Consider the following 12,617-nt stretch of genomic DNA (forward strand, 5'->3'; position numbering starts at 1 on the left):
GACAGCCCGCCCGTCCTTCTCACATCCGGGCATTCACGCCGGCCTCCGACGGCGACGACACAAGGAGCGCTTCTGGGGCGCCGATTGGCTGCGAGCGCCCGCCTCATTTGCATAACAGCGCTTCCTTTTGAAAAGGACGGGGGAAAAAAAAAAAAGACTAGCGAAGCACGCGACCAGCTTCGACTGCCGTTCCCGGCATGCAGCGGGGCTGAGTTTTTTTTTTCTCCCCCCCCCCTCCTCGGGCGGAGGATTGGCATTCTGGGAGTTGTAGTGCTGTGTCCGTAAAGACCATGCGGCTTTTCCAGGTCACCTTGCCGTAGAAAGCCGAAAAGGCTACTTAAGAGCGGAGTCGACGGCTCTGTAGTTGCCGCAGCGGAGGCACCTTGAAGAAGTTCTGTATTTTTCCTAATAGGAGGTCGACGCCTCCCCTGTCGATGGGTAGAAAGTGATGGTGACTCTTGTTTCAAGGTCACAAAGAGCTTGCGTGAGTCACAGCCTCCACACCGCTCCAGATTGGATTTCTTCCAGTTTATTTCCCTGTCACTTCTCAATTGCAGCTCCTTGTGATCTTCCCTCCGAAGCCTTCCGGAGTTTCCACATTAGAAACCTAGACATTTAAGACAATGTAATAGATCTATTTATATCTACAAATAAATAGAAGAGCCTTTAATATGCATTTGCCTGAAAGAGCCTGAGCTTAAAATGCAAGAACAGCCACCCCAGAGTTCAGTGGAAGACCCTATGCTCTTGCCTGCAGAAGGCCCCCAGCCGAGGTTGCCAGCTGGCGTAGAGGAAGATGTCTGGTCCCATTAATAGAGCATTAATGTGATATTATTGACCACCATGCAATGAAACGCTTCCAGGGATCCAGTTTCATGCATTAAGCCTCTATTAAAGATACAGGACAATTTTCTCCAGACTTCTTGGCAAACCTATCCCAGGTTCAATATCTGATCAGAAAAATAAACCTCTTTCCTGAGACCTTAAGAGAGCAGCTGCCGTTTGATACTGCGACACACAGGCCAATGGTCAGTGTAATGCCCCTTTGTGCAGGAAGGAAGAGTTCAGTCCGTGGCAGGCGGAGAGGAATGTCAGCAGATGCAACTACATGCTTCAGCTAAGCTCTGTTTTAGCTGTGGCTTAAAACTGATGGGTCTTGCCAAAGGTTTAACCATGAATTTGTCAGATTTTTAAAAGCCATCTATTGCTTTATGAAGATTGGTCCCAAGATTTATCTACTGTTTTTGTTTTATCACCTTGGCCTGCAGATGCCAACTCCTAATTCCATAGGCAGGGCTGCACCCTTGCCTAGAAATGATATAAAGACCCAACCTGCTGGGACGGGAAACTTTCCAGTAGAAAGGGAAGGATGCTTACCTCTTGCTTCCCATCTTGCCTAATTTTTGTCTTAGTGTGGGGTTTTTTTGGGGGGGCGGGGTATTGTTCATGCAGAGCTTTTTTTTTTTGCAATTACTGCAATTAAGTTTTGAAGACTGAGTGATAACAAGAAAGGACTGTGGGAGCTAGTCTGATGTTTGTGATAACAGATACAGTAGTAATACAGCGCTAGATGCATTGCTTCCATTCTTGGTATAAATTGTCTATAATTTATAAGCCACTTTGAGCCCTGAGTGTCAGGAGAAAAGCAGCATACAAAATATATTCCAAATAAATAACTGATGGAAAGTACTACTGGTCAGGATTTGAATGGGAGACCACCAATGAATACCAGCATTGCTGCACAGGCAGGCAAGCAAAACACCTCTGAATGTCTCTTGCCAAGTTTGGTGTAGTGGTTAAGTGTGCGAACTCTTATCTGGGAGAACCGGGTTTGATTCCCCACTCCTCCACTTGCACCTGCTAGCATGGCCTTGGGTCAGCCAGAGCTCTGGCAGAGGTTGTCCTTGAAAGGGCAGCTGCTGTGAGAGCCCTCTCCAACCCCACCCACCTCACAGGGTGTCTGTTGTGGGGGAGGAAGGTAAAGGAGATTGTGAGCCGCTCTGAGACTCTTCGGAGTGGAGGGTGGGATATAAATCCAATATCTTCATCTTCTTCTTCTCTTGCCTTGAAAACCCTACGGTGACAGCCAGAGCATTTTTTGGAGAAAAGCCCAGCAGGAACTTATTTGCATATTAGGCCACACCTCCTGACATTATCAGCGGCCCTGTGGCGCAGAATGGTAAAGCAGCAGTACTGTGGTTTGAACTCTCTGCTCACGACCTGAGTTCGATTCCGACGGAAGCTGGTTTCAGGTAACCGGCCTGAGGTTGACTCAGCCTTCCATCCTTCCGAGGTCAGTAAAATGAGTACCCAGCTTGCTGGGGGGAAAGTGTAGAGGACTGGGGAAGGCAATGGCAAACCACCCCGTAAAAAGTCTGCCGTGAAAACGTTGTGAAAGCAACATCACCCCAGAGTCGGAAACGACTGGTGCTTCTGCAGGCGACCTTTCCTTTCCCCTGACATTACCATTGTTTCACACAGCAGGAACTCATTTGCATATTAAGCCACACCCCTGATGCCAAGACAGCCGGAACTGCATTCCTGCTAAAAAAAAAAGTCCTGGTGACAGCGACCCCCTTCAAAAAAACAAACCAACTCCAGTACAAGGGTGGCCAAACTTGCTTAATGTAAGAGCCATATAGAATAAACGTTATATGTTTGAGAGCCACAAGACATGAACATCAGATGTTTGAAAGCTGCAAGACACGACATGAATGTCAGACGTTTGAGAGCCACAAGGAAGGAAAGAAGGCAAATAGATAGGGGAGGGAGGAGGGAGATTGGACATAAAGCAACTTTAACTTCAAATGCATTCTCCAAGCTGCTGACTGGCTTGGCTCGGAGAAGTGATTTAAAGAGACAAATGCCTTCTCCGAGCCAGCCAATGTGGGGGCTTTGAGAGCCACACAATATGTGTGAAAGGGCCACATGTGGCTCCCAAGCTGCAGTTTGGCCACCCCTGAGCTAGCAATTCGATCTCAGAAGGCCTGTAGGAAAAAATGCAACCTTGCAGGCTTCTTACAGATAGATTGGCAGAAGAAGCTTTGAGAACAATACACGAATTTTAAGCGCAAATATTTCCACAAAGTATTACAATAACCTTGTCTGATTTTAATGCCTTAATTTTTTTCATGAAAGTACATCTAACCATTGACAGTGGAGCAGACAGATGTAGCTTCACATGCAGAGTAACACTGTCAGACGAACTAACATTAAAAGGACATTGTATTTTGTAAACTTATCTGTGCATTTTCCACCTTTGTTGTGTAAATACCTAATAGATATTGAAAAGCATTCTCTTTCTGTGGTTCTCCATTCGGTTATGTAAATCTCAGAGTAGGTTTCAACCACACCTGTGATGTAATTTTACTCTTCCAGGTGTCACTGGTCATCCTTTGCAAGCCAAAGAGAAGGTACACATTATGCAAATTAAAAAGCCAAGGACAGGGAGAATTTGCAGGCATGGTTATCATCCAGTACTGAGTGTTTCTGATTATAAGTTTCATTGGCCTTCTTTTTTAAGCAGGCCTATTTCAACATTCCTCAACAAGGGTGACTCTTTACTCTGGTATTCTTCTATGCTTATCCTTTTTCTGAACTCCTCTTTATCTATAATGGATGCCTTGAGCATTGACTGAACATGTGTGTGATTTATGACCTGTCTGAACTTCTGTGATGAGCTTAAGTATGGGTTTCATGGTGCCAAATTTCCCTCTGAAAAGCTCTGAACCTTACAGATTTTTTGGTCGCTTCCATCTGCAGTGTGCAACCACAGATGCTGGGTATCCATCTGGAGTGGATTCAGTCTTGGGAAATCATCCTGTACTCTGAGATCTGCTCCAACGTTCCTGTTGTTGTGTTAATGAGGTGGCCATGAGGGGCAGGGCCTTTTCTGTGGTGTCACCTTGTTTTTGGAAATCATCTTTGATAGGGTTGGCAACCTCCGGGGGGGCTAGAGATCTGGAATTAGAACTCATCTCTGTGCAACAGAGATCAGTTCTGCTGGAGAAAATGGCTGCTTAGGCAAGTGGACTCTATAGCATGGGTGGCCAATGGTAGCTCTCCAGATTTTTTTTGCCTACAACTCCCATCAGCCCCAGCTATTGGCCATGCTGGCTGGGGCTGATGGGAGTTGTAGGCCAAAAACATCTGGAGAGCTACCATTGGCCACCCCTGCAGTATGGCGTAGAGACAGCCACAAAATGGCTGCTATAGCTTCCCTTCAGTCACACATTGAAGATCCTTGTGCTGTGGTAGCAGCTGCTGCCAAATCAACATTTTTTTTTTTTAATCTGCACAATCCAAATTGTTGAAATTTTTTGGCTTAAGACCTTTGGTCAAATGAGCTAATAAAAAGGATGGATGGATTGATAAATCTGCACAGTCAGTCAAATCTCCAATGACCAATCAGAAGCCTTGCAGGGCAAAAGGCCAACTCACTTTCTAAAAGCACTCGGCAGGCGCCAGGAAGGGGAGCGGTGGGTTCCACGGTGCCCCTGGGCACCCCTGAGAGGCACCGTAAACTCTTTGTTGGGTTGCCAACCTCCAGATGGTACCTGGAGATTTTTTTTTGTTGCAGCTGTTCTCCAATCAAACAAGATCTGTTCCCCTGGGAGAAAATGGATGCTTGGAAAGATGAACTCTATGTAATTATACCCTACGGAAGTCCTTTCCCTCCCCAAACTCCACCCTCCCCAGGGTCCACCCCTAACATCTCCAGGTATTGCCTGACCCAGAGCTGGCAATCCTATCTTTCAGGCAAGGGACATGTGCTGCAAAAGCACCAAGTACGTTGGTGGTGGTGACGCACACAGACACAAACCAACAAATACCGCGCTCTTACAAAACAGAAAAGTGGTCTGAAATGTCCCCAGATGCCCCCAAACTGGCACCCTAAGAGGAGCAAAGTACATCTTGGTGAGTCGGGTGAACGGCACCCTCCCCACTCAAAGTCCAGGGGCTGCTTCTACTCGATCGATGCAAATTGCAAAACAAAAACGAAGTCTTGCTGGGTTTTTTGCTGGAATGAGCTGAACGGGGAAAGCAATAGCTGAAGGCAAAAGAAGGCAGCCTGTTGTTGTGGTCCCCCTCCCACTGCATGACCCCCTCCTCCGGATTTGGGATTAAGAAATTTAACCCATCAAGCTGTGCAAAGAGGGCCAAGAGCCCTCCCACAGCCACGATGAATTATATTCTGGGAAAGAAGAACACCGTGCTAGCTGCAAATGAGCTTACTTAAGGCTGAAATAACAAGCTTGGCGATAAACCTAACACTGCTCCCTGTGTGGTTTCTTTTTAAAAAGTTATAATACCGAGGGGGAAACGTACTAATTTTTTTCACAATTAGTAATCTATGAACAGCATTTTTAACTCTTTTTTATTTTGAATTACATTTATATCTCTCTTTTCATATAACGGTTGTATTGTGAAACAGCTCATGTAAGTTAAGAGACTATTATCCCCTTTCTCTGTAGAGCTCAAGGGAGCACTAATGAGACTACTTTATCCTTCCAACATCATAAGAACATAACAAGATAAGAGAAGCCATATTGGATCAGGCCAATGGCCTATCCAGTCCAGCACTCTGTGTCACATAAGAACATAAGAGAAGCCATGCTGGATCAGGCCAACGGCCCATCCAGTCCAGCACTCTGTGTCACATAAGAACATAAGAGAAGCCATGTTGGATCAGGCCAACAGCCCATCCAGTCCAACACTCTGTGTCACATAAGAACATAAGAAAAGCCGTGTTGGATCAGGCCAATGGCCCATCCAGTCCAGCACTCTGTGTCACATAAGAACATAAGAGAAGCCATGTTGGATCAGGCCAACAGCCCATCCAGTCCAACACTCTGTGTCACATAAGAACATAAGAGAAGCCATGTTGGATCAGACCAATAGCCCATCCAGTCCAGCACTCTGTGTCACATAAGAACATAAGAGAAGCCATGTTGGATCAGGCCAACGGCCCATCCAGTCCAACACTCTGTGTCACATAAGAACATAAGAGAAGCCATGTTGGATCAGGCCAATGGCCCATCCAGTCCAACACTCTGTGTCACATAAGAACATAATAGAAGCCATGTTGGATCTGGCCAGTGGCCCATCCAGTCCAGCACTCTGTGTCACATAAGAACATAAGAGAAGCCCTGTTGGATCAGGCCAGTGGCCTGTCCAGTCCAACACTCTGTGTCACATAAGAACAGAAGAGAAGCCATGTTGGATCAGGCCAGTGGCCCATCCAATCCAACACTCTGTGTCACACAGTGGCCAAAATCCAGGTGCCCTCAGGAGGTCCACCAGTAGGGGCCAGAACTCCAGAAGCCCTCCTTCTGTTGCCTCCAACATACCAAGAATACAGAGCATCCCTGCCCTAGACAGAGTGTTCCATCTAGACCCTGCAGCTCATGGTCACTGATGGACCACTGCTCCATAAGTCTATCCAATCCACTCTTGAAGGCTGTCTGTGCTTGTAGATGCCACCACTTCCTGTGGTGGTGAATTCCATGTGTTAATGACTCTTTGAGGTAGGTTAGGTTGAAAGAGGCTGGTTCAAGAGAGCCAGTTTGGTGTAGTGGTGAAGTGCGTGGACTCTTATCTGGGAGAACTGGGTATGATTTCCCATTCCTCCAGTTGCAGCTGCTGGAATGGCCTTGGGTTAGCCATAGGTATCACAGGAGCTGTCCTTGAAAGGACAAACAGCCCCACCTACCTCACAGGGTGTCTTTTGTGGGAGAAGAAGATAAAGGAGACTGCTCTGAAACTGATTCAGAGAGAAGGGCGGTGTATAAATCTGCAGTTCTTCTTCTTACTCAGTGGGTTTCCTCTGGGGCGAACTTTCTGATGATCAGGAGGGTGTGGCCTCCCTGGAAAAGTTAAAGTTGGATCCAAAAGACTGTTGTTGTTGAAGAGCAGGCCTTCTTGGTCAGGCATGAGTCACGCTGGCAAGAGGCGTGCAGCCTGCCAGGCTGGAAAATATTACATTTTGCACACAAACAGAATTAGTGATACTCAGGAAGATTCTGTTACTTAGTTGTTGTTATTGGCTTTGGTAGCATTCCGGTGAATTCTCAAAACACCCTATGCCCTCTGCTGCTTGGAAGGAGAAGAAGCGTACCAGGAATATTCCCCCAGAGCCCCAGTTGGTGACGTGGGGGAGGCAGGCTTTAGCGGTTGACATGGAGAAGGAAACTCTTTTAAGTTCTTACTTAATTGCTGAAGAGAAGAGGAAGTTCTTGAGTTTGCACCTTTCCCGCACGCCAAGAGGTCTTCTCTGAGGCAAGGAAAAAAAAAGGGGGATCCCCTGTGCAAGCACCAGTCGTTTCAGACTCTGGAGTGACATTGCATCACGATGTTTTTCACTGCAGACTTTTGACGGGGTGGTTTGCCCTTGCCTCCCCCAGTCCTCTACACTTTCCCCCCAGCAAGCTGGGTACTCATTTGACTGACCTAGGAAGGATGGAAGGCTGAGTCAACCTCAAGCCGGCTACCTGAAAACCCAGCTTCCTCCAGGATTGAACTCAGCTTGTGAGCAGAGAGCTCGGACGGCAATACTGCAGCTTTACCACTCTGTGTCTCCAAGGCAAGCAGGTGTCAGATAGGGAGCTGGAAATCTGATAGCTTCATGGCTTCCTTACCTCAAAAGCAATTTGCAGCCATACTGGTTCAAAACAAAAAAACAAAGCGCAGTCTGCAGAATACCTTTCATTCAAGCCAACTACAGTGGCACAAAACAGCACGCAAGGTTTCAAGTTGATCGAAGGCACCCGAAGCATCTCTGGGAGAGCCAGTTTGGTGTAGTGGTTAAGTGTGCGGACTCTTATCTGGGAGAGCCGGGTTTGATTCCCCACTCCTCCACTTGCACCTGCTGGAATGGCCTTGGGTCAGCCATAGCTCTGGCAGAGGTTGTCCTTGAAAGGGCAGCTGCTGTGAGAGCCCTCTCCAGCCCCACGCACCTCACAGGGTGTCTGTTGTGGGGGAGGAAGGTAAAGGAGCTTGTGAGCCGCTCTGAGACTCTTCGGAGTGGAGGGCGGGATATAAATCCAATATCTTCTTCTTCTTCTTTTTCTTTCCCTGTTACCAAGGCCCCCTTTTTTAGATGTATCCTGTCTGCCCCAACTTCACCTTGGCTAGGTTTGCCTCGGCAGCCATTGTAAGAGCTAGCGATGCCTCGCTTTGGAGAAGAGGAGGCAAAGGCTCTCCTATGCTAAGGAGTGGCCAAAACCTTGGGTGGGAGATGGATTCACTGATAGGATATCACTGGGGGTTGGTGGGCAGCCCCGGTGACTTGCAAAGTGAGGCACTCGCCTTGGTCTATCAAGGTAATTTCATCAACAGATGCAAATAGATAATAACTATCAAGTAGTTAGGTGGGCTGGGATCTGTGTGTGCCCATCAAGTTGCCTTATTATGGTAACCCTATAAATTAACATTCTCCAAAAGGCCTATTGTTAGCAGCCATTCCGAGGTCTTGCAAAGGGAGGGTGGTGTGGCTTCTTTTATCTCATAAGGCTTGATTACCTTTTACTGACCTTGTCTGAATGTCTCCTACCAGCCTGCCTCAGGCATGGGTTAAGTCTCCACTTTGTGAGTCCTTTTATCCACCCTGCCTGGATGCAATCCTCTGTTATTACCTTTCTGAATAGCTCCCCCACCCTTAACTCAGTAAGACCCAGGAAATCCAGAGTCTCAACCTGGGCTCACCCTGAATTCCTAGACCTTACTGTTATTTATTTTATGTTCTTTTACAAACTCTAGCCTTAAATGCCACCAGTGCCCTTCACTTCTCTATGCAGGGCAAACAGATCTAACCCACACCAAAGGATAAACGGACACAGCTCTGACATCAAGAATGACAAAACTGAGAATCCTACAGAACTTTTCAGCCTCATGAGATGCTCGAGTTTGGTGTAGTGGTTAAGTGCATGGACTCTTATCTGGGAGAACCGGGTTTGATTCCCCACTCCTCCACTTGCACCTGCTGGAATGGCCTTGGGTCAGCCATAGCTCTGGCAGAGGTTGTCCTTGAAAGGGCAGCTGTTGTGAAAGCCCTCTCGGCCCCACCCACCTCACAGGGTGTGTTGCGAGGGGAGAAGATATAGCAGATTGTAAGCCGCTCTGAGTCTCTGATTCAGAGAGAAAGGCGGGGTATAAATCTGCAATTCTTCTTCTTCTCCTGCTCCTCAATGCAGGACCTCAAAGTCACTGTTTTATTGCAAAATAATTTCAAAAACTGACAAGAATGGGAGACTGTTGAGTTACAAGTTATTATAACATTCAGGACAGCAAAACCCCCAGGGCTTAACAGATATATCATTTTCTTATCTTACTGCACATGCTAGATCAAGACGGGTAGCTGTGCTTGTCTCTCGTCTGCAGCAGGAGAAAAGAGTAAGCCTCCAGTAGCATCTTAAAGACTAACACAATGTGGCAGGATGCGGGCTGCCCACTCTTTTGTTCTGTTGTATGCTAATCTGCTGCTATTCACAGGTTGTACCAATTGCCTTAATCCAATTTTCGCTGTAATTGGCCCTTCTTGGCAACACCCTACTCACCTGCTATCTGTGTGTAATGGCTGGTGACTCTGTTTCAATGTCTATGAAGAAGTCTGCACGCACATGACAAATGCAATACCCAGAGTCAAACTTTGCTGGTCTGAAAGGTGCCCCTGGAGTCAAACTTTGTTCTCCTCTTTCTCTATAGTCATTTCTTTTCTCTTAAAAACTCTCCTCTCCTCTCCTTTGAAATCTCTCCCACTCCTCCTTGTGGTTGTTCTGAGGCACAGAATTCTCACTCAGCCAGAGTCTTGGCTCGCTTTCGTTTTCTCTCCTCCCATGTAACTCTTCACGTGCACGTCCTTCAGAACACAACAGTTTCACTGCTCTTATGCTTTTTTGATTCCTTTTCAAGTCCTGTACCCTCCATTTCCCTAAATAAACTCTAAGCCTTGTTTTGGAAAAGATCTGTTTGTTTTGTGGTTACTGGTAGCCTTTGAGCTTGCTGACACACTATCCAGGAAAAGATTTAGGCTAAATTACACATTCTGTTCCCCCGATTTGACAAAGTGTGTCACTTTTCCAAGCTAGCTGGGTTGGGGAAGAGGTTCTCCCCCCCCCCCCCGACACTGAGCTTAATCCCCCCCCCCCCGTGTCCTGAACCCAAGTTAGAGAGGCCACATGCGTCTAAGGATACACATGAAAGGGAGATTATGCAGTAACGTCTTTCCCCTCCCTCACGCACACACCTCTTTTTTAATTTTGTAACATCCGGCCTAAGAAAGAGTTATTGTGAACTTGAATGCTTCCACCCTCTTTCAGGTAATTGTAGCTCGTCCTAATAAAGGTATTATGTCAACAGAGGTTCATTTTACCTCACTCAGCAATTAATTAAGCTGGACAGTCTTGCTCAGATCTCATTTTGCTTGTAAGAACAGGGATGCACCTCTTCTCCAAGTAGTGGCAATCACTTTCACAACCCTCTAAGTGGCAAAATTCTCCGATTGCACATATGTGCGTTCACAACTCATGACTCTCACAGCGCACATATCAGTGTCCTACATTGCCTTGGCGATGGCTCAGTGCTTCCTGCCTCTGTTGGAATCTCTCCAGCTGTTCACCTTTTTTTTTTTTTTTTAAATTTCATCATATTTCTATCCCACCCTCCCCCGCAAGGAGGCAACTCGGCTAGCAGATCAGTACGGGCCAGTAAGGTTCTGCTTTGGTGACTAGCAGCTAGTCTATTATCTAAAGCTGATTTGGGGCATTTGTCAAGAGTGTTAGGATTGGATGCTGGAACCCCAGGGACAAAACCTGACTTTGCAGCCCCTTCCTTTCACATTTGGCTTTATTCTCATTCATGACATCTTTCAGCTGTGATAAACATCTTTCCAATGAGGCTCAAGCACAGGCAATTTTAAAAGGCTGTAATCAGCCCCGTGGCAGAGGGTAGTAGAGCTGCAGTACTGCAGTCCAAGCTCCCTGCTCACGACCTGAGTTCAATCCTGGCAGAAGCTGGGTTCAGGTAGCTGGCTCCAGGTTGACTCATCCTTCCGAGGTCGGTGAAATGAGTCTCCAGCTTGCTGGGGGGAAAAGTGTCGATGACTGGGGAAGGCAATGGCAAACCACTCCGTAAAAAGTCTGCCGTGAAAACGTTGTGATGCGACGTCACCCCAGAGTCGGAAACGACTGGTGCTTGCACAGGGGACTACCTTGACCTACCTTTAGGCTTCCATATTACGTCTCCACCAGTGTCCATGTAGGGGCAGTCTATTGAGACCTTGGTGTCACGGGCTGGGGCCAGGCCAGGCGAAGTCCAGGGGCAGTCTAAGGTCTGTAGCTGGGTAGCAAGGAGGGTCCAAAGCGCCAAAACTGAATCACAGTCCAGGTATCGTAGGTCAGAGGTTCAGAAGCCGAAGTCAGGGGGTCCAGAAGTCAATGCCAGAGTCAGGGGGTTCAGAAGCCGAAGTCAGAAGCCGAAGTGGATGCTAGAACGTCAGTTAAGTGACTAGTTGCTTCCACAAAGCCTTCTCTCAAAGCCCACAGCTATATAGCCCTCTGCTGTCTGTTGCCCATTTGGGCTAATTGCTGACTCAGAGGGCAGCCAGGATCCTGCTGAGACTCAAGCACCCTCACTCCTAGAAGGGCCAGAATCCTTTCAAAACTCAGGGCTCAGGGAGCGTCTTGCTCGTGAGCGTGCCGCCCTCCTCCGATCCCTGAGGTCCTGACGAAGGCGGTCACGCACACGAGCCACCCGAGAGGGCGAGGCAGGGGGGCTTGGATCTTCTCCAGCAGGAGGCAGGGGCACTGGTGCAGGTGGCAGGGGCACAGTTTCTTCTGCAGGCTCGGCTTCTTCTGCAGGGCCCCCAGCACCCATAACACTTGGCCTCTAATTTGCCCTTTCCAAATTTTGTTATGGGTTAGGGTTGCCAGCTATGGAATAGGAAACACCTGGAGATTTGGGGATGCAGCTTAAGGAAGGCAAAGCCCCGTGGCACAGAGTGGTAAATTGCAGTACTGCAGTCGAAGTTCGCGGCTCACAACTTGAGTTCGATCCTCGGTGGAAGCTGGGGTTTTCAGGTAGCCGGCTCCAGGTTGACTCAGCCTTCCATCCTTCCGAGGTCGGTAAAATGAGTACCCAGCTTGCTGGGGGGGAAGTGTCGATAATGACCAGGGAAGGCAATGGCAAAAAAGATAAAGGCAGTCCCCTGTGCAAGCACCAGTCGTTTTCGACTCTGGGGTGACGTTGCTTTCACAATGTTTTCACGGCAGACTTTTTACGAGGTGGTTTGCCCTTGCCTTCCCCAGTCATTTATATTTCCCCCCAGCAAGCTGGGTCCTCATTTTACTGACCTCGGAAGGATGGAAGGCTGAGTCACCCTGGAGCTGCCTACCTGAACCAGCTTCCGCTGGGATTGAACTCAGGTTGTGAGCAGAGGATTCCAACTGCAGTCCTGCAGCTTTGCCAGTCTGTGCCACGGGGCTCTTGGGAATGGCAAACCACCCCATAAAAAGTCTGCTGTGAAAACGTGATGTGACATCACGCCCGATTCAGAAATGACTGGTGCTTGCACAGGGGACTACCTACCTAAGGAAGGCAGGATTTTTGGAAGGGAGGGATTT

The sequence above is a fragment of the Heteronotia binoei genome, chromosome 11 (assembly GCF_032191835.1).
Source record: "Heteronotia binoei isolate CCM8104 ecotype False Entrance Well chromosome 11, APGP_CSIRO_Hbin_v1, whole genome shotgun sequence".
NCBI lineage: Eukaryota > Metazoa > Chordata > Lepidosauria > Squamata > Gekkonidae > Heteronotia > Heteronotia binoei.